This window comes from Uloborus diversus, chromosome 10, assembly GCF_026930045.1.
Source record: "Uloborus diversus isolate 005 chromosome 10, Udiv.v.3.1, whole genome shotgun sequence".
Lineage (NCBI taxonomy): Eukaryota > Metazoa > Arthropoda > Arachnida > Araneae > Uloboridae > Uloborus > Uloborus diversus.
In genome coordinates this window covers 18,145,789-18,170,285 of record NC_072740.1, presented here as the reverse complement: position 1 = coordinate 18,170,285, position 24,497 = coordinate 18,145,789, and positions in this window count along the sequence as shown.

Here is a 24,497-nt window from a genome sequence, read left to right as displayed (position 1 = left end):
GTTATGAGCCAAAAGCCTTCAAAAAAAAAAAAAAAAAATTGTATTTTCAAAAGATGCTTATACCTTCATGAATATAAATGATACTTCGATGAAAATATAAAAATTAATTCTTCATAGTAAGAAACTAATTTCTGAAATTTATAGCTCATTCCTAGCTATTTACGATGAAGGAGGATCCAAAACCTTTCTTTTTTTTTCTTAATTTGTTACTGACCCTCTAAATGCATGTGAGATTTAATTTTTATTGGGGAGTAATGACAGCTGGAGACTACCTTTTATGTGAAAAAAACGACAACAGAACAGTTGATCTCTTACTTCTCGGGAAATCCTTAAAAATGTGAAATTTTGAAAGTGTCCCAATACTTTTAGTAATATAGTGTACTAATAATGTGAAGTGGTGCGATGTTATGTGGTTCAATGAAGCCGGTTTAATTCACGTCCCGGCAAAATGTAAATTTGAATATAGATGACTAAAAAAATCTAAAAATAATTAACTGTCAATGCTTATTGAGGACTACTACTTTGCAATTTGACATTGACGTATGAAATTATTATTGGATTAACTTTTTTGTGTATATTTTTACAAGATTAAAACCAAAAAAAAAAAAAAAAAACTTTCTAAAACAGTCCTAACCAATGAAAAGAACATGTAAATCTTGTTAAAATTTTTACTTCTCATTCAAGGTGTTCCTTCTTAATTCTTAAGAGACAAATTTTCACTTTTAAGAAAAAAAAAATGTTTAAATTTATCTGCTTATGACGTTTATTACTACTCCTGGTTTATGTTCATGATTAGTAACCATTTATTCGTAGCATTAATAATGAACTAACCTTTAAAACATTCTACAAACAGGGTGTGTAGCCTTTTAAATAACTTTTGAATAAATTGAGTTTAATGTGAAACGTCAATGCTCAGTTTCATAGACGTCGGTTAGCATTTTGATTACTAGGTGGCATAGTATTACAGAATTCAACTTAAATCTTTTTTGAATCCTACAGTATGTCAGTTTATCTACCAACCTTTGTGAATAACTCATTTTTTGAATTTTTGTGAGTGAGCTCGTTTTTGTATACCACCGTCCAAATGATCTTATGTCTTTTTTCACCATTTTTGAGCTCCCTTGTCACGACGTGTCACATTTCACCTTATCCCCTCCCCTCGTGTCATATGTCACACCCTGAGAGAGCGAAGGCTGTTAAATGCTTTCTGTTGTTAGAAACTCAAAACCTTTCTGCTTACTGTAACGTGTAGAAGTGGAAACAGGTCCTCATTAACGTTTTAATGCTAATTTGTTTAATTCTAGAAACAAACAAATTAGCATAATTTGAAAAAAAAAATAAACTGAGGAATAACCACAATTAATATTTAGTTCAAATGTACTAAATGGCTGGCAGGAATTACAAATATATAAGATGAGTCAAGAGTAGCTGAAATTATAAGCTAAATTTTAACTACCATAAAAATTTTAAGGCATTACCTAGAAAATATATATATATATATATATATATATATATATATATATATATATATATATATATATATATTAGTTTATATATTTATTCCTGAAAATGAAAATATACTGAATGTGTACTAAAAATGACAATGTGCTGAAATATTTTCCAAACGTGAAAGTTTTTTTAGTGTAAAACATGAACTGTGTGTGTGTGAAATAAAAACACTTTTTAGTTCAAATGTATGAATTAGCTCGCAGTATTTACAAAAAGAAAAGAAAACGGAGAGTAACTTAAATTAGAAACTAAAAATCAACTGCTATAAAAAATTTTGAGCTATAAATACTCAGAAATAAAAAATAACAAACATTGATCGTGAAAGCTAAATAAAAAGATGTAACGAATTTTTTTGTTACACCTAATCACTTCATCTATGTAAAACACCAAAATCATATTCTGATGTCAAATATAGACAAATTCATTCCTTGAGGAATGAAACGTCAGTTTATGTCATATTATCTTTCGGTTCAGATCCGTTGCTTAGCCATAGAAAGGCCTTTACAGGAAAACTATTTCATAAGCTAAAGCCTGGTCATTTTTAATGCGAAAGTTCAGAAATTACGTCATCTAAGCAACTTAGTTCTTTCTTGCCGAAGGGATAGTATAATATGCTAAATTTCATTATATAAGTGAATAATGTGCGACTTCTTACGAAGAAACATAGAGAAATTTTTCTTCTAGTTCAGTGGTGTTCATCTCGTCCAAGGGCGATGGTTAACCCTCCTCAAATACTTCGCACCCTCCTTCCCAGAACAAGAGCACTCCAAAATGAGACCAAACACCCTCTCAAAGTACTTCCCCCCAAAATGGCGTTTCAATTTACACGATTACGAAGCAACATAATAACAATAGATTGTCTAGATGGTGACTATTTGATTTCAAATACACTTTTCAGGATCAAGATCTTATCCACTTAATTTATTTGCCCCACTGAAAGTTTAGTAAAGGTATCATTGCTATATTGTCTATTATAAAATTGATCAAGTGATTCCTATAGGTTTTCTTTATATGTTTCAGAAAGAAAATCGTAAACGCATTGTTTATTAAAATGATTCCGTTCTGCTTGCTCTCGTAGAAGTGGATTCAAACGCATGTCTTAGTTAGCTCAGTCGTATAAACAGGCCCGGATTTGCGTACCCTCACACCCCGCAGTGCACGTCCTTAAAGGGCCCAACGGCCCAAGAAATTGAAGAAAAAAATCCCCTAGCCTATATATATGACTTATCAGCGTTGCAAATATACACTGCTGACTTCTGGGGAGCAGCCCTTTAGATTTTGTTGAAATTAGGCCCAAAATTTATAGATCTAGATCCGGGCCTGCGAATAAAACCTTAAGAAAATGATTTCCACCACAAGTGTTTAGTGTAAAATAAGATTTTAATATTTCAAATTTTTATATTCACTTTAAAAATAACGAGAAATAACTGTACAACATGCATCACACATTCAACAAAACATCAGCACAGAAACTACGCATCTTTTCGTGGTTAAAACTACCAATCAAAAAGGCAACAATGGCATAGACACTTGGGGTTGAAAACTGAAAACTAAAATCCTACAGCTTCAAGAGATTTCGCTATGGATTCCCTTTTAATTTGAAAATTAAAACGTCACCTACGAAATAAAAAAAAAAAGAATATCTCACATGGAAGCTGTAGATTTGTAATTCAATTCTTTCGTTTTTCCCCGAAATCAAGAGATTTCAGGAATTTTTTCTACAATTTGCAGTTTGTTATTGTGTCTAAATATAGCAGATACTTATAATCAGCAACACAGACGTTTCATGTAGTCTATTTAATGATGACTGGTATCTTTTCTGAATAGCATGAACAGAATTATTCTTCGTACATAAACATAAACAATTTTTTGTAATCAAGTAATCCATGGCATTGTTAAATGATGCTCAAAAAGCTGATTAGGATGTTGGACATCAAAGCTCTCCGTAAATGAATGATATGAAGACTGTTGTCGAATGTCAACTGGAAATCCATTCATCGGAGCATAACTTTCGCAGCCAGACATGACTGGAGAATTCAACAATAATTCATCTCCAATGTAACTATAGCAGTAAGTCATATTTTGTTCTTGAAATCTGTTTTGACTTTCTAACAGTAATTGCTGGAGTTGTCTTATATACATTATTGCAGCTCTTAAGGTTTCCACTTTACTTGAGCGTCTCCCACGACTGCATCTGTCTCTTGGTATACGCTCTCTCAGAATAGCAAAACCTTGGTTGACAAGTCGTACACGTTTACGTTCACGTTCGTTACGACGAGCCACCGATATAACAGGTTTTTGAACGGAAGACGGAGATTGAACGCGATCCATGTAGTTACGTGCCTTTTGATCGGGAGATTCCCCTTCACTTGAATGCACGATTTCCGAGTTAGATCCACCATTGCAACTTATTGAAAGGGAATCGCTACTAAGTTCATAACGTTCTGACATATCGATAATTTTTGCAATCACAAAGCTCCTTAAAAATACCTTCTTTTCACCACGAAGCTAAGCAGCAGATAATTCTGCTTCAACAAAGTCATTTTTTCTCTTGATATGATAAGAGTACTTTGATTTTTCACAAGAACAAATGTATGAAAGATTCGGTTGTTCAATTTATCCTTTCAAAAAAGTCAGTGCATACAGATATTCTCTTACCTTTCCGCACATTCCATTAAAATACCCTATGGAGTTACTTTCGAATCACTCTTTCTCATAAAATGTAAAAATGCGCGTTATAAATTTCATTCTTATTTATAATTATCTTATAAGAGCGATGCGATCTTTCATCTCGGCGAGCAATTCGGGAATGCTACCTTTTCGTACGCAGAAAGTTCTCGAGAAATCATTACACTATGCACATTAAAGGAAGAAAAAAAGTTTCCTTTCTTTTTCGAGCGTGAGCAAAATCCTTTTAAATATTTCTTCTTGAAACAGCTTAACGGGTAATCTTTTTACCGGAACATTAGAGAAACAGGAGAGTATTTGTCGCTCATTTTAACAGCACCGACCTTTTCGCTTTTTGTGGTAACTTCGCTGCGAAGAGTAGTTGCTCTATAATTTAATTATACTGTGCAGATAATATTTTAACTCTCTTTTTTATTCTTTAGGATCCAGAAAAAGTCTGGCATTGATATGCAAATTGTATTTGAAAGTCAATTTTAAAAAAAGTACTTTTATGGTTTTACCAAACTCAGTTTTTTTTCATATAGTCTTGTACAAACGCCTACTTCGACAACACGACGTTCATCTTTTCTTGCGTTGCACACCGAATATCTAAAAAAGAAAAAGTAATTAGTGACAATATCTAAACCTTCAAATTATCTTACCTTTCCCGTCATACTAATAAAAATAAAAACACAAAATAATTAAAGAAAATAAGCTAGATTATGCCGCCCACCTTGTCTAGTGGTCAGAGAAGTCTGACTGTGATGGGGGGGGGGGGGGGGGGGGGGGGTTCGAATCTCGGCTCGAGCATCGAAGTACTTTCTCTGTACTGTCCTTGCGTGTTCCTTGTGTGAATGTGTTGTTATACTGTGAATGGTTGCCTGCCTTATAAACGGGTTCTTATAGCATGTGTGTACTGTGGAAGTTGAACTTCAGACCACATCACGATACAGTTGGAAAAGTGAAGCAGTGCACATGAAATTGGCAACTTAGCTGGCACACAAAAGCAACAACGTAGATTATACAGATGAGATTTCATTCTAATATTTTGCAAGAAACTCCAAATAATCTGCGGGTGACTTATCCGCAGTCTTTTACGTTTTCAAAATTTAAAAAATGGCAGTGCTTAACTGAATGTAGATAAATGCACCCATTTTAACCGAAGTGCAATATATATTTTTTAACATTCCTCTTTCTTTCACCCCCCTTCCTTCCATGGCATCAAACCTTCCGAGGTCACCGAAACGATTAGTTGAAACCGTCTAGATCTATCGTTTTTAGATCTACACTACTTACAGCTTTAGATCCGCATACTGATTTTCTCCTCTACGTACTGACTTTTAAATTTACACTTCTTACGCGCGTAAAAGAGTGACCAGACCAGTTTTGTTCGAAAAAATTCCCCTCCTCTTCTGTACACGTTTTTGGTGTAATCTAGCTTGATCTGATTCAGTTAATCTGTTTGCAGGATTTTCTCGTTGATGTGCGTAATCCATTTGCAATGATAATCAATAATTTTTTAGCTTTTACATATACATCTTACATACACTGTTACAGTTTTTGGCTATAGTTTAAATGTCAGCTAGTTTTATTGATTTTTTAATCTATTGTGTACACTAGTATACCTACGTTACGGTTAAAAGAAAATTTTACTAGCACTAGTTATATAATACTTGTTTATTAGATAAATAATGCAATGCTTTAAAAGCCTAATAACCGGGACCTGGATTTTTTTGGATTATTTTTCTCCTTTATGACATTTGTCCTGATTTTTCAGAGCATTTTTGTCTGTAATTTTTTTTTAATTCGACAACGGTTAAGCCAAAAGGAAGGGTTGTGATTATATCAGTCTATTTATGTTTTTATTTACGTTTGTTCCATCGTAACGCCTTAACTATTTACCTGGTTTTTATGAATGAGGTGTCAATCGATTTGTTATTATAGCCCGGGTAATATAGGCTACATTTTAATCGACTTCAACAATAGAAAGAAATGATTTTACCTTGTATAACCCGATTTTAACAGATTTCATTCTTTTCTTTTTTTTTTCTTTTAGAGCGGGTTTTAAATAAATTAATTATATATTGTAACTCGACTGTAGGAAATACACAAAAAGGTAAGAAACATGTAAGGTGCTGACTACTATCTAATTAAGTGAATTTAATATTTTATAAGTAAAGTTTTTTCCATCAGTTTGATATAATAACATTATGATCTAATTTACCATTCTTGTATAGCTAATTAAAATACTTGTTTGTTGAGTATTTATTATTCACGCTATTATATCACTGTTTTTTTTTTTTTTTTTTTTTTTTTTTTTTTTTTTTTTTTTTTTTTTTTTTTTTTTGTAACATGACAGGTTAAAACGGAAAATATTGAACTAAAAACAAAAGTTTATAAAACTGAAACCCGACTACGGCAAAAAACACTACAAGGTAAGAAACAAGGTAGGTGCTGTTTGATATCGTCTTATAGAGTAAAACAAGTTATTTGATATGCTATATACAGGGCCGCGCCAAGCCTGATCGGCGCCGTCGTGCAAGTGTCTTTTGAGCGATTTTATGCTCTGGCGTTCGACGAAAATATAGTTAACACCTGAAGGGAGGTTTTGTAGACAAATATAAAATGAAAAAAAAAAAAAATACGTTTGGCATTTAGTTTGTAGAAAAATAAATGTGTGAATATTTAATTTCGCAATATGGTGTACGTTTTTACTTCATATCTCGAAATTATTCCGAGTTCAGAAGCTCCTCTGATTTGCTATTAATGTGTTTTGGAGGAAGAAAATATATTAATATCTAAGTTAAAGCCACTTTGAATATCTATCTAATCTCTAAGCGATGAACAATTAATAAATTTTTATGCCTGCAAAACATGACAACAGGAACAGTGGCGCAACTAGAAAATAGTTTTAGGGGGGGGGGCACAAATTTGAAAAAAATAAATCTCATTTAATAAGAGAGGTCCGGGAGTTCTTCCCGGAAACACTTTGAAACTTGTAGTTTGAAAAACGCCATTTTAGACGGTCTTTGCTGATGTTATGGGGGCGAATACAAGGGGCTCCGCGGAAATTTATAGAAGTTGAAACTTTAAAACGTGATTATAGGCCATATTTATTGACGTTAGAATAAGGGATGGAACTGTGGGATTCTACCAGAACCTTTTTTTTTTACAGATAGAAATCGATTTCTTTTCTCCCCTTGAATTTTTCGAAATTGAACTTCCAAAAACGCAATTGTAGACAACTTTGAAAATTTTTACAATAAGGGAATTATGGAGCTCCCCCTGCAAAATTTTTCAAAATTAAAGTCCAAAAAACCTGAGCAGTATTCTATGATATTAAGAGAAATGTGGTTCAGAGGCTATTCTAACTTAAAGTTTTCATAAGTCATGTTTGAAAAACCTAATTTTTTATTTTTTAAGAGAAGGAGGTTTGGAGGCCCTTGCTCGATTATTTTCTGAAATTGAAATCTTAAAACGTGATTGTAAGACCATATTTGGTAACATTTGGGCCGGCAATCTTTCGAAATTGAAGCTCTAAAAACGCAATTTTAAGTGATTTTCAAGCGATGTTGTTTCGTATTCGTAAGCTTTCGCAAAATTTTCCGAAATTGAGGATCAGGAAATGAAATTTAAGCTGCTTCGTATTGCTTTTAGCGGGAATGGGATTTGGGGGACTTTCATTTTGAAAACTGTCGACATTTGTCGTTGTCGTGCGTTGCAACGCACGACAACGACATTTGAATTGAATAGTAATGTTATTAATGTGAGAGTGACAGAGGATTTCAATAGAACTAAATAAATAGGAATATCTAACACATCGCATGACTTGTTTTACTCAATAGACGATGATATCAAACAGCAGCCTACCATGTTTTTTACTTTTTTAGTGTTTTTTTGTCGTAGTCGGGTTTCTCAGTTTTCGAAACTTTTTTTTTATGTCCTCATATTTTGCTTTCATGTCATTTTTTTTGCATGAAATTTAAAATTCTTCTACTGATTTGGCGGTTTATATTGTAACTGTCATAAAAATTTCTCTCACATAAAATGTAACAGAGCATAGTCACTATGATAAGCAAGATTTTGGAGAAGAAAAATGGTTTCCAAACACCAAGAAAAGTCTGTCTTATCTTAACAGGAGAAGTTACGACTTTTGAAATTGAAGAAGAATTGTCAGTAAGTGAGTCGTCCAATCGCATCTGTAGATGTTAGAAATCTTTTCAGTTATAAAGTTTTCTTTCAGAAAAGATATGGTTTTTTACATTTGAAAATGTCAGTATTTCATAATCCAATGCAGTTCCGATCTTTCGTATCTTCCTGATACAGGTTTTGAAGCACATTTGCATTTATTAAAATAATATTAACAATTTAGTTTGAAATATCAATGAATTCTTCCTTCTTTCTTCAGTTTTTTTAAATTACTTTTTTATTTAATGTTTAACATTTATTTAAGGCTTGAATGAAAATGTATTGTAAATCAATTTGTTGTAATATATATTTTAACACAATTGCAAATTTTGGAGAGAACAATGGTTTTAAATTGAAGAGTTAAAATCTGTTAGAGCATTCATTTTTTATTGGGACTTTTAGCTGTTTTTATATTTTAGCAGAATTTTAAAGAATTTTTTAGACAATCAGTATCCGGGATCTATATCGATGCTAAACTAGTACTTTCTAAGGACTATACTCTAAAAACAATAATTTCAAAAATGACGAAAAAGACCTCAAATTTGAACATATCACGAGTCAAAATGGCTCCGACTACGTGGTATTCAAATTTGAAACATTCAAATACTCAAATCAACATGTGTGCTCATTTTTGAGATATTTTTGCTCATTTTTTAAAATGTAATAATTTCAAAACTGAGTGTATACACTCATTTTTGAGTATAAAATAATTCAGCACAATATTTAAAAACATGGATACTCATATTTGAAACAAAAGGTTTTAAGAAAATTTGAAAGCATGAATGTACTCATTTTTGAAAATTTCATTTTTCTCAGTGTAGTAATAAAACTTGAAATAGTGATAAAATATTTTTTGTGATTGGAAAAACATGACTCTGCTGGCATAATTTGAATTTAAACAAAGAGAAATCACTTTCATAAAATGAAAAATAAATATTTCAGTACATATTAATCCTTGACTCCATAATATAAATTTATGTACAGTTCTGGGAAGGGTCATACGACAGCAAATTAAGTATCGATCAAGATCTATTTAAGCCACAAATTTTGAATAAAAAGTTGATAAGAGGCTTTTTTGGCAACAAAAATGTAACACAGCTTTGAAATTTTGATATGTCCTGTTTGTTGTATCTTAAATGATTTTAGCATGCTCAAATTGGTTTAAATATCAAATTCAATTATAATCTGATCCCTAGAATTGAAGATTTTTATAAAGGACGTTTTAGGGAACATTTTAAAATATTATGTTATGGGGGGGGGGTCGAAGTTTATGGAGGCAATGAAACTGTGTGACTGTCAGGAAACTAGATAGATATTACTCATTATAAAACGTAAGCTTTCAGAAACTACTTACAAAACATTGCAGTTTTGTTTGATTAATCACCATCACAAAACAAGCCGAATTTTATGCACAAAATATGAGTGTAGATTTAATTTGAAGTATGAATTACATGATTGAATCTGAATATCTGCTCTTTCATCTCATGCTCTCGGTTTTGAGTATTTTTGTCCTTTTTTAATTGGCATGAATGATTCATTGTCCTTAATTAATGTAAGTTAAATTATTATTTTTTACGTCGTCACTGATTTTGTAATATATTTATTTTCAGTTATTCCTGATATTTATTTGATTTTGAGAGATTTTGCTTATAAAGTTTGGCTCTTTTTTTACTTCCTTGTACAAAAAAGTAAATATTGTATTCGCAAAAAAATTTTCACTCAAAAATCGACCTAAATTTCCATTTTGCTCACCCCCGAATGAGTGTTGAGTTTTTTTTTTCGACTCGACCACACGTGGATAAGTACCTAAGAACGTATAGACACGCGAAATATTCATTTTGACGATTCCTGAGTTAGTTACAACGAGTTTTCTCGCGACATCTCTATGTACGTATGTATGTGCGTATGTATGTCGCATAACTCAAGAACGGTATGTCCCAGAAAATTGAAATTTGGTACATAGACTCCTAGTGGGGTCCAGTTGTGCACCTCCTCTTTTGGTTGCATTCGGGTGTTTCTAAGGGGATCTTGCCCCCCTTTTTGGAGGGAAATCATTGTTAATTTCGTTGTAAACTCAAGTGGTGTTACAATTTGGCGGACACGGCGATATATCGCCAGTCTTTTGGTCGCCAAGTTTAGTCGCCAACTTGGCGACAAATTTGGCATTTTTTTTTTAAAAATTTGGTTTTAATTTGGCCACTGTTGGTGATATTTAGAGATTTAACTATTGAATCACATTAAAATTACCAATAATGGGGAAATGACTTTAAATTGGAGTGAAAGTAAGGCACACATCAGCTCGTTTTCATTCAAGAACATACGCTTAATTTTTGCTTGAATTTAAATAAAATTATTTTAGTTTCAAAATAAAATTTATATTTGTTTAGCTGAATAAAACTTTTTTGATTTAAGTATAAAATAGTTAGCAACCCAGGTGTGTGTTTGTGTGTGAGGGTGGGTGTGGGGGGGGGGGGGGTAGGTTCATAGTCTCGGAAGTATTTGAATTTAACTTATCTTAAAATTCAGAAATAAGAAAGAGGCATATTTTTGTTTTTCCTAAAAATGTTCTTGACCCGACGAGATACAGAACGCCAAAAATGGAAACCTGAGCATCAATTAAGTAGCATTTGGAAATATGTTTGTTTAAATAAGAGATTGCTTGTCTTTTTTTTCTTTATTGAAGTAAGAAACATAGTAATAATATTTAGTTAAATATTTTATAAGAGGAAGGTAGCAATGACCACTCAGAAAATATGCTGAAAAGACATGTACTCTTTTGCAGGCCCGGATGTATAACTTTTGGGCCTCCCGTGCGAAAAATTAATCGAGCCCCAAACCACTAACTGGATTGATCCCCCCCACCCTCCAAAAAAAACCCCTATAATTTTATTAAAGTAGTGTTTGTTTTAACTGTTTCAATATTTACTACTTATCAAAGTGCTTCTGAGAAATTGACGGAATTTTTTAATTCTGATCTTCAGAAACTATGTTATTTATAAGTTATGTACAAAAACAGCAAGCTCACGAGTATATCTTCACATTGTTCGAATTTCAATCCAAGTAAAAAAAAAAAAAAATCCAAAACTGTTCTCTACTTAACATACTAGTTTTTAAGAGTTCCCAAATTCCTTGGATTCTGCTTAGCGTTCTTAATGATTCAGCTTTCACGCCGTACTTTTTTCAACTTTGGCACTTGTTTCTGAATTTTGTAGGTAGTTTTTTTTAAATAACTTGATTGTTGCCAGCTTTTTAACTGCTTTAATTTTCTGCGAATCAATTTTTGAATCTTCAACGAATCTTTATTTTATTTGTTTTAATATCAAAGTTTTATTTATATTTTTATTCTGATGAATCGAAATTCTTAGGATTTCTGTTCATCTGTACTGATCTAAACATATTTTAGGAAAATGCTTCCTTGGTATTTCTGAGGAATTTTATGAATGTTTGAGTCCATTTTTTGAATTTCACGTAGTTTTTCTATTTACCTTTGTTGATTTCTGAGTATTGTGTTTATTTCTTTTTTTCGGTTGCTCTTAATTATGTTGTACTGTAGCTGTAATTTGAGCATTTTTTTCTCATCTGTTTTAGTGTTGATAATTTAAATACTTTTCATCCCCCGGCTTTCTTAATTACTAGAAAGGTTTTACTTTCCTCGCTTGCGAATGATCAAACCACTGCGCCAACTCTTCATTGAAGCAGGATTTTGCATAAGCGACATTAAATTCTTACTTAGAAATGTATAATTTCAATAATTTGTATTCTAGTTTGTAATAAAAGCAAAATGAAGCGAAAAACTAACTGAATGCATCAACACATCAAAGGTTACCCTCCCTTCTGATTAACACTAATTATAAGAAGAGGGAATTTTGAAACTTGTATTGTTCCAACTGTACAATGTCGTAGATAAGCACAATTAAGCCATTTTTTGAGAATTCAATTTTGTTCTTTTCATTCGAATTTTGAGCGAAATTTTCACTCCACGTCCCCTCATTCTTGTGTTTTTTTTTTACATGGCATTATCTTTGAAATTTTTAAATTGATTAGAACGGCTTTAATTGGCGTTTGAAATCAAAAGAACCAAGGAAGAAAATATTTTATTTGTTGGTTTCCAATGCTGAATCTTTTTGCTTCTTTTTTGTTTTTGTTTTATGGAAGATGTTTTTTTTCGCCGTTTGGATTTGCAATGTATTTTTCTAGGTAAAAAAAACCTCCTCTTTCTTCTGATACATATTTGGTGCATTTTCATCACTCCCCCCCCCCCCGAGTTTTTCAACATTTCCGGCCATATTGACTCACTTTTCTTTTCCTGTTGTTAGCGTGATAAATTGGCACAAAGTTCATTAGAACCACGGGGGTTGGCTCCTCACGGGGAAATTTAATACACCGATTTCGTTCTTCTTTTACTTCATTTTATTGCAAAACTTTATAGAAATTCGTTGATGTTTCCAAATATTATATGTTGGGTTTCTATTTCTTCTCATCATTTTTTATTTATTTATTTATTTTTTTTTGAACATTAAAAAAATGTTTTCATCCTTTAAAATTAACGCATTAGTTTTTTGTTAAATTTTTTCTTGGATCGTGAACCCTTCAGTGGTATCTAGCCCCCCCCCCCCCCCCAAGTAATCTTGGTTGGTGCTGCTATAGAGCATGATTTACAGAAAAACTTTTCAATGAAAGCCTACCGCAACTAGGACCGCAACTTTAAACGCGTTTTACTCAAAACTTGAAAATGTCCACTTACATCTCTTTGCTTCTCACTGCTTCATATGAACATGACTGAAAAATTTAGGACAAGCATCATATTTCAATCAAAAACTCTTTAATATAAAACGTATGCGTATATACCAATACCATTGAAGGGATTGTAACCTATTCTGTGTCAGTTTAAATTGTACAATAATTGTCAATTAGAAAATATTTTTTCTAAACTAGGGTGATTTGCTAGTGGTTAACCACCTGCCAGTAGTTGACCACTCGAGCACTAATATGTACAAAACAGGAATAAATAAGTAGATATTTTTAATCTGATTGCTGGAACTAATTTATAGCATCCTATGAAGTGTTCTCTTATAATTTATAGTTATAACTAAAGTTTTGAAGGGAGGTAAGGATGGTACAATTACAAAGTATCGTTAAAAAATTCAAGAAAATCACATTTCTCACTAGTGAGAATTGTCATGAGATAAAATGTTTAATTGTATTCCTCGACGTTAAATTTTATTCTTCTGGTTCATTTACTGATATATGCTGATCATCCATGTTTATACTAAGTAAATAAAAACAATGCATCAATTTACTAATCATTTATGCTGGGATTGAGGGGTGGCCAACAACTGGTTGTCTAAAATGCAATTAATACCAGTAGTTGACCAGAACGGTCAAGAAATGAACTTATGTTGGCTTTAAAACTTTTTCCTCGAAACCCAAGTGATTACAAACATTTTTTAGCTAATAATAAAATATAATGGTACTTTTGTTCAAAAAAAAAAATTTTGCAAGTAATTGACTAGGCGCCTGTCCGCTGAACCATTAAAACCAAAATTTGTGATACAGTTATTTGAGCAGATGTTCTCCTAATTGCGAAAACTTTAAACAACGTAATAATAACGCAGATTCTATTATAGTAAACTAATTTCGGAAATTTCGAATTGCAACATTTTTCTTGCGCAAATTGATCCGCGTATTAAAAATTCTGAAATTGAGTTGTAACGAGTGGCGTGTGACAAAAACTGCAAAGATAAAAAATAGTTAATCCTAGTGATAATATAAAAGAGAAGCATTTTGCATAACTCACAGGGTAAGACACTAGTAGAAGCACCAACCGCTAAACACCACGTGCAAAGCTTAAGTCTAAAATGCAGAGTGGAAAGCGTGTTTCTTCTGTTGGTGCTTAAATTTTCGAACAAACAATTTTCTTCACACGTCGATTGATCCAACGCCATTTCTGGCTCATCAATACACTGATCAATTTGCGCAAGGAAAAAGTGGGTGTTGTCATTTGAAAATTTTAAAATTCTATCACTGTAACCGCAGCCAGGAGATCACTGCGTTGTTTAAAATCATCAACCTCAAACGCATTCCTTCAAATAACCGTATCTAAAATTTTGGATCGATAGGTTCGGCGAATATGCCGCTATTACGCCTTATGTAGGGAAAGTTACTTTTGGACACCCCGTATAAACTATTAAACATTTTTCATGTAAAGGTTACTTTACAGTAATGTTATAATATTTAGGCTTTATTCTGGCAGCTATGCTGACTAGATTCAGGTCGACGGTAACGTTCGGGTCCTGCGGCGACTTACATGATGGTGATGTCATATCTGCTTGGAGTGGCTGCTATGGACTTGGCGAGAAATTAAAGATATATCGCTAAGTTGGCATCATTTTTGGCAACTTATTTTTGGCCCCAAATTTGGCGAGAAACTGCTAAATGTAGCCAAATTTGGCGACTTCTTTAAAATTTAATTGGTCATTGCTGGCAGAGTTTAAAAGTATGTGCGAGTGCTGTTTTTTTTAGCTATCGCTTTTAATTTATTTTTCAGATTACCAGCGAAATTCACTTATCCGCGGTTACCATGTCGCCCTATTCTGCAGATAATTGGGAGTTTACTGAACTTACACTGATCACTCATAATATCAATGAATTATTTTTAGTAGTATGTTTTAATATTTAAGCATTATACAAGCGGTCTAGGGTGGCTAGATTCTCCGCCTGAGGTGCCTTCGGCGTCTCATATATCAATGACGTCATATGCGTTTGTAGTCTATAGACTTGGCAAGAAATTGAAGATATAATATAAAGTTGGCATCATTTTTTAGTGACCAAATGTCATGAAGTTTTCACGTCATTTTAACCTATCCGTCATCATGGTCGTATAACCATCAAACAAATCACGTGACATCCGTGATGACTTCATCCACCCAACAACCAATCAGGGGCGACCTTTAAGGGAACATAAGAACGTACAGGCATGCATCCGGTCCGATTTTAAGTGTAGATTTCAGATTTTACAATGTTTAAAAAGTGGTTAACTACTGGCACACGCTGGTCAGCTACTGGAAGTTGAGTGGTCAACTGCTGGCGAAATCTTCCTTTTAAACTTATATTCAAAATAACTTGAAAAATAGTAAGTAAAACAGAAAAATGATTAGTAACCGTTGTTCCTGATAGTTTTATAGACACATAGAAAAATTTTCAATTTTTTTTCAGTTTTTTTCTTTTGAAATTAAATAGAACTTGTTTTGATCAGTGGATAGATAAGAAAAAAAACTTAAAGTACTACATAGTACAAAGCAGCTTCATTCATAGTATGATAATAAATTTTAAAACTGTTTTAAACTTAAGTTTTTAATTTAAGGAAAATATTTTGTCTTTTCACTTAATGTAAATATTTTATACCTTAAACTGTTGACCAAATATTCAGTAACAAAAAAATAAATAAATTAATAATATAATAATAATATATAAATAGATATTTCATAATAATCTTTTGGTTCATAACGTGCAGAGTTTTTTGTCACTCGTAACCAAGCTTTCAGAATATTTCACAGCATACAAAAGAAGAAAAATGCAAAAACTTGAAATTAAAGTATAGAAAAGTTGATGAAATATGCATGTTTAAACAATTCAATTTTCACTGCTCTTGCGCGAAAAATAGCAATTTATTAACCTTCATAATTTAAAACTCAAGTAGATCTCCTATTTCATAATCAAATTCCAGTTAAATATCTTAAAAATTTAGAAAGACATCGGTGATCTAATGAATCGAATTTCAATAATTCATGGATAAGCGACGAATCCTAAGGGTTCGTTCTTCGTTCTCAAATCTGATCATCTACCTGCTATTGTTCAGTGTGATTTATGATAAAAACTGATTATTTTTTTAATGAGCCTCACGATTCGTCACGTATAAAAGAATTAATGAAATTCGGCTCATTAGATCGCTGATATTTTAATGATTTTTTAAGATATTGAAGTGGAATTGTATTATGAGTTGAGGGATCTATTTGGGTTTTAAATTATGAAGGTTGTAAATTGCTATCTTTCGCGCATGCGCAGAGAAAAATTAAGTGCTTTAAACGTTTATATTTTTCATCAAAATTTCAATATTTCAATTTCAAATTTTAAAATTACACTTTTATATAGTGTCAGTTTTCTGAAAGTTGGTTAAGGTTTGATGGAAAACGTAGCGTGTTATGAGCCAAAAACCAGCGAGCGAAATATGTATTTTAAAAGGAAATGCTTATATCTTCGTGAATATAAGCGCTGCTTTCACAAAAATATAACAATAAATTCTACATAGAAAGTAAATTTATTTCTGAAGCTTATAACTTATTCCCAGCTATTTACGATGAATGATGATAAAAATTTTTTTGTTATTTCTCAGTATGTTGCTGGTCCTCTAAGTGCATGGGTGATTTACTTTTTATTGGAAAATAACAGTTGGAGAATACTTTTTATTCAACAAAAGCTACAGAACAATTTGTTTCTTGTTTCTCAAAAAATTCGAAAAAAATAAGAATTTTTAAAAGTGTGCCAATATTTTTGGGATATAGTGTATGAGACAGTCTTATTTTATTCCTTCAGGATGAATGTGACACAAATGCGTATACGTTTGTAACGTATGGGGGGGGGGCATCGACTTTAGTTTTTGGTTACTATTGTTGACTCTTATTACTCTCTATCAATGGTTTAAGTTTTTGGTTAAAAAGTTAATTTTATAAATTGTATAAATGAACATAAAACAGGTCTATTTATAAATTTATTTTGCTATTTTTACTTTGGGTTTCAATTTTGTTGTCGGTAAATAATTGTTAGTAATGCAGTGTCTCTAACATTCTCTTAAATTATAAAGCGGTAGAGTATTTGGTATCGTAGCACTTGTTTTATTAAACCTGCTTTTTTTATTAAACCTTATAAGAAGCAAGACAAAATTAAAACATCTTTCTATAAATATCCAATAACTTGGATGTCTTGAAGTTACATTTTCCTTTTTGTACTGAAGAAGACACGAAAAAAACTCTCGGTTTAGAGTTCTCTAAGAAAAAGTCAAAATTTTCAGTATCGCATTTCTTTGTGTACCTGTATATTTCTTATTATCTTCCCTTTCTCTACAGATAGACAGTCATAAGTAACTATAACACAGGAATATTGTCGTCATTTTAAAAACTTCATCCTGATCTTTAAAACACTTTATGAGCATAAATTTGATAGAATCCTATTTTTACTTCCTTTTTCAATAAAGGAAGTATTGTATTCGCGAAAAAAATTTTCACTCAAAATTCAGCCTTAATTTCCATTTTGCTCACGCTCGAATTAATGTTGAGTTTTTTTTTTTTTTTTTCAACCCGACCACACGCGGATAAGTGCCTAAGAACGTATAAACATTCGAAATATCTATTTTGACATTCCCCGAGTTAATTACAACGACTTTTCTCGTGACGTCCGTATGTACGTATGTATGTATGTGCGTATGTATGTCGCATAACTCAAGAACGGTATGTCCTAGAAAGTTGAAATTTAGTACGTAGACTCCTAGTGGGGTCTAGTTGTGCACCTCCTCTTTTGGTTGGATTCGGGTGTTTCTAAAGGGGTCTTTTGCCCCTTTTTTTGGGGGGGGAATCATTGTTAATTTCGATGTAAACTCAAGGACCGTTATTATTTGGCGAACACTTGGCGATATATCGCCAGTCTTTTGGTCTCCAAGTTTTGACGCCAACTTGGCGACAAATTTGGAGATTTTTTTTAAAAATCTGGTTTCAATTTGGCCACTGTTAGTGATATTTAGAGAGTAAACTATTGAACCACATGAAAATTACCAATAATGGGAAAATGACATTAAATTGGAGTAAAAGGAAGTCATGTGAGGCACACATCAGCTCGTTTAAAGTGTACATCAAAAGGTTTATAAGCATGAAAATGCATGTATTAGTGTTATCATTAACTATTTTTGACTTTCTGACGTCCATGAACGTGACATCACGCGATATCCTGAACGTGATGACATGTTCTTAAACGTTATTGATGCGTATTATACAAACTATCGGTTGTATCAGAATTTTCATAAAACATTCATGAATATGTTATTACGTTAAAGACAATTAAACAATTAAGAGCACATATTTTCCAAACTCTTGTGATATCTAGGTAGTTGAAGAATGCGAGTTTTCATGATCATTACTGAGTCAATATGACATAAAGAGACGTCTGATTCGGTGAGATTTAACGTATATTTTACCGAAACTCGTCCCAAGAAACATGATATACCCTCCGAAGGATCATGTACCATTGCATGTTCATACGTAAACATATCTCTAAAATATAACTGGTACATGATTCAAACTGCTCAAAGCCATCAGTTTCTTTATTAATTTGACTGATTCAACAATATAGAGAAACTGAATTGTTATTTTTTTAACTATGTATTTTATTGCTCTTACATTCCAAAACATGCTTCTTATTTTCTGAATCCGATATTAGTAAGATGTTTGAATATTTGCTTTAGAGAACTAAAACAGGATAAATGTTTTTGACTTAATTGAAAAAATATTGTGAACAACTCGTTACTGATATATTTTACCGTCACGTCACAATTTAAAAACAAAAATTAAGCAGATTTTGCAATTAAATGAAATTCCAAGTAAAAGATCATATGACACTAAAGAAAAAAAATTATTATTACTGCATTTCTCTGTTTTTCTAGGTCATCATTGAGGTTTTTTAGAATAATGGAAAAGATTTCACGAGCTAAAATATTTTTTACACAAACTTACCTAAACACAAATCAGGAAATAACAGATTCCATATCAAAGTCAAGCAATTTTCACAGTAAAATGAGATTCTCAAAACACTGATGACAAACTTCCTATGATGAAATTATTTTTCATTTTTAATTCTCGGTAATTGGCTTAATTATTGACGTATCTATAAGAGTGATGCCGATTACACATCTAAATGAATTCCCACACGAATTTGCCGGATAGTAGACCATAAAATAACAACGCTGCAAACAGTAACAGTTTATAATTAAGCGGATTTCTCACTAGTCTTATACTTTCGGTAGTCCGAAATTTCTGTACAGCACTATGCGCTTTATTTATAGACACTGAAAATAATCTAATAGGCAAATCACTTTTTTTACGCTCTATCTTCTCTTATCACTCTTAGTTTTCACTGGTTTCGAATAACTTTCATTTATAGCTCTCGACATTTGTTTTTCTGCGAAAGCTATTTAACTACAATTTCTAAAATTCTAAAAATATCATTGTGTAATTTTGAAGCTTCAACATGCTCAAATTACTGTTCTGGAATTCAATGTATGTCATGTCGGGACATTGGTAACTACTCTGAACTCAAGTCTTCTCTCAAATAAGTCATCAAATAGCTCAACTCAGTTCAAAACACTCACAGCTAAAGTTCATGCTCAAACCATACGCATTTCAGGAATCAAGAAACCACCCGAAATCACTTGGGAAGATCAGTTTGTGAATGAAAATGAGCAGAAATAGTTTCATCTCTCTTAAACATGTTGCGTCAGCAGTGAATTCACTTTCATCAGCATTGGCAGTCGAATCGTGGATAAAAAAAATGCTCAATTATAATTTACTCTGTGCAATATATGTTCAATTATAGATACCAGCACATGAAACACACTAAGACAAAACCCCAAGCAATCACTGCATATGTAGCGAAATCTCACACCTGTTATCAAAAGCAGAAGTTAAATGACCACAAGTAGCAACTTTTCAAATCTCGTTGTGAATCTGAACATGTACAACTGATCATTTTACAATAAGTATTGCATGTTGACATTAACTCTGTGGCATGTTTTGCGAAGATACCATCGTAGTACGTCGATGAGATTCAAGAAAGCATTGACGGATGACAGGCAGCGATCTTTCTTCACGCATCCAGTTGAGGTTGCTTAACAAGAATGGAAAACTGGGTTGAAGAGGAACAGGGCGAAATGATCAGATCAGGAAACTCCACCTCCTTACCAGTAAAAGATGCCGAAGATACGATGATAGCTGCTGTGGGGAGGGGGGATTTTCTCCCAACCTGCCTTCGTAAGACTTCCACGATCAGTATTGGATGCTAGAAATTCCTCCCACTATTACGAACAGGAAGTTTTTGAAGGTGAACAGCTAAATTTTGCGGTTTCAGCGAATCGAAATTCATTTTTGAACGTGTTGATTTGAAATTATAGTAATTGGTTTCGTGAATGTCTTGTTTTTGTTTTTTGGCTATTGAATTTATTTTATACAATTACTCATGCATGAAGGCAACTATTTGAAGCTGTAATGATATGAGAAGAAGGATTTGTTTTTCGATTGTTATGTCCAATTGATTCTTTTTTTTTTTTTTTAATAATTTACAAATCGAATTACCTTGACGAAATTTGCGTTTTCAGTCACTTGCCTTTTGTGTTCTTTTATTTATAATTATTTTTCCTTCAAAATTGTTTAATTGCAAGGATTCATTTCAATGATGAATGCACTAACGAAAATGGGGCGCCCTTGTATGCTTCGCTTTTTCATTTAATCTGTATTTGTTTGCTTCAGAATTCCGTTTCTTTACTCTTGTTTAGTGAAATTCAAACTGTAGGAAATACTTTTTATCCTTTATTTATCATAAAATTACAAGAATAACTTCTAGAAGAGAGAGATAGAGAGAGAAAATGAAATCACTCAAAGATCATATTGTCCATAAATGGGGCTTCAATAGGACAAGGGGTGCGTTTTAAGTGTGCTTCATATCTTCGCTACAAAGACGAATGGACGTACCTCACTTTTGAGCATTTTGCAGAAAACCGATTAAAAGATTTCCAGTTTACTGTATTCAGGGGCGGATACAGAAAAATCTTTTGGAGGGGGCCCGACCCAGGAAATTGAATAGCCACGTTCGATGTTTTACAACATATTTTTCTGACTTTATTTTTTTATTGTTGTTATTATTATTATTATTATTATCATTATCATTTATTTATTTATTTATTTATAGGATTTCTTTAGGTCAATGAATCTACTTCTAAGTACATGAATATTTTGCTGCACTAATATACGTTGAATGTGGACGGAAAGTATCATTAACGTTTCAAGACAATTAAATACTAAATCCAATATAATATCATCGAGATGCTATACAATGGGCGGGGTTTTAATTAGGAACATTGTCATAATGTTTATAACGCGAGGGCAAGGTTATTCAATAAACCCATACCTCATTTGAGTTTTTATAAATTTATTATTTTAACTATAAAATCTTATTTGATTCAGAAAATTGTAACTTCATAACATATAAGTTTTATTAAAGAATTCAGAAACTATTTATGTGTGAATGTGAAAGCAGTTGCTTATTTGTTCTTAAAGCCATGATAGAGTTGAGATAACATATCGATACTGCATGCCGTTTCCATTAATAATCAGGGTTTTTTCAAGAAACTACCATATATGACTTCCTTCATTTTGCATTTTTGATAAGCTGAAAAAGAAATCTATTATTTCGCAAATAGGTTCTTGGATCAAAATAACGCTTTTAGGTGAGCCTACACGTTTTTTGAAAAAATGTTAGTTATTGATTCCATTAAAGAGGAATTAGTGAACGAATCGTGACAATACATTCCCTTGAATTCGAAACCAGGGAGTTAAATGTATTCTGCCACTCTAGGCCTCTGATTCCAGTATTACTTCTTTAGTAAACAAATATGCTTTTATTTATGATAAAACATGCTGTGTGTGTTTTGTGTTCTTTTTAATTAACTACAAAATGCAAAAGAGAAGTCAATTAAAAAAAAATAAATAAAATAGTTGAATTAATTTATCCTTTTTTTGGGGGGGGGGGGGCACTTGACCCCTGTGCCCCCAACTAAAATCCGCTACTGACTGTATCTACTAGTGTTTTTTCGTATTATGGCATGACATTTGCATTTATTTTTAATGACAATGAAAAATATAAATACTTAGTTTTTTTTCTTACTTCGACGCAACCTGTCATTCTTCTGAAAGGGCGATAATTTCCAATCTCATCTTTTGCATGGTACCTTAAAACTTTGAACTTTGATATCTCCTTGAGTTTTTGTCGCAGAAATGACAAGTTTTTTTTTGTTTTAGTAATGTTTTACAATGGATATCATTTCAATAAATGTAAGTAAGGGGACCTAGGACCCGTGTAATGAGTTTAATTTTGTTTTTTTTGACTTTTTTTTTTCACAAACTTTCAATATCTTAACTCTGCATCTGATTTTGAATGTTTTTGAAATTGGAAGTTTGCAGCTAGGACTAACGGTTGCGAAAATAGAGGTTTTGCAGATTAAACGGGAACACTCTGTATAATATGACTTTCTTACGATAGATTTAAGTTTCAGGGTCATTCACCTTTCGCATTCCAGGGTCCCCCGTTCCTACCACTATTTGTGGTTAAACATGTTGGATGGGACCTTGAAGACAGCTCTGATTTTTTGATCCAGACCAGAAGCCGAGCAATCCCTGGTCCAGCACCCCCAGAGGTATCGTTTCACTTGGAGGACTTAATGACCATGAGCACATTTAACGTCCCCTCAGTCTCCTTTAATGAAAATGGTGGAAGTTCGACCGGCTAGGATCGAACCGGGGACCCTCCAGTCACAAGTCCATCAAGTCCTTCAGGATCATTCAACGTGACTGGGTAATATCACGGAGGATGGTTTTACCCTATTAGGAGTATTTTCAGAAAAACCCTGAAACACAATCAACTTTAGTTGATTGAAAATTTGGAAAAACTAAACTTAGTATTTGAATTTTCAACTTGAGTATTGTTACTTGTTCACACTTGGGTATTGTTACTGGTCAGCTAGTGCCAAATGTAGATAAGCTTGATAAAAAAATTTAAAAAGAGCACACCATTTTCAATAACTATTTATTCAGTTATAAATTTTATGTCTAGTTAATGAACACTATGTCCATTAAACGTTCATTAAAATTAAGGGTAACCTATAATAAAGCTGACACCAAAAGAACTGTTCCTAAAGCTGAAATTTTTCAATCATACCAAATTTTAAAAATTAGAATTAGATAAATTCTAACTTCTAACATAGCAAACATTTAAATGTAATAAATATTCATTCCCACCACCAATTTTCTAAAATAGAATGAGCCTTTCCTGTTTCTTAAGAAATAGGATTTAATTCGAAATTATTTTAGAAATAATTGAAGTATTTTTTTATTTAAAAATGTAAACTTCTGCTTTTTTTTTTGGGAGGGGGGGGGGGGGATCAGCTTTAGGGCACTTCACCAACAAGCGAGATTAAAGTTTACATAATGTAGCGCATTTTAATCAAACTAAAGTGTTTTGTTTGGGGTATGCTTTAGTTAATGATAGACAAAACGGGGTACCTGGGTTAGAGAAGGTTGAAAATCCCAAATCTAAGGCACTAAAATTAAAGCTATATGCAACTGTTGCACGGAAGCAAAATTTAACTAACACTTTACTGAAGAAAAAAATATTCCCTACTAAATATTTTCTACAAAAAAGTACTTTATTAATCTCTCCTGTAAAAGTGTTATTTGAGTTCAAAAACAGACAAAAAATAAAGCGAATAGAGCTCTTTAAAAAGTAATAATAAAGTCAGAGCACAATCGAATCGTAATCAAAAGCAGAAACCAGTCCTCCAGAATCGAAATGAACAAGGTTAAACCACATAGGATGCGCCGAGTTCTTTTGAAAGCAGCAGAGAGCACATAACCAAACCTATTTTCGTCAAAGAAAAGCGAAAAAAATCGATACAATTCTTTGATGGAATTGAACATTTCTTTTCTTTTGGTCTTGGGTTTTTTTTTTTTTTTTTTTTGCCTAATATGCTTCAGTGAAGTTAGCTGGACAATGAACTTTAATCGTCTCCGGTGAATGAAATATAGTACTTTTAAAATGAAAATTTCTGATGATAAAAGTTTTTCACCATGGTTTTTAGTCGATACGCTATTTTTACGGTTTTTGTGTTTTGTCTAGCGATTAAAATCATTTTTTAGCCATTGATTATCAATTGTTCTTAACCTACGCAAGATTTATTACACGTTTTATTATCAACAATTTGTTGGAACTTTTGGATGCATTACCTGAATAAATAAATATATTTTACTGCTTTCCAGTTTTTT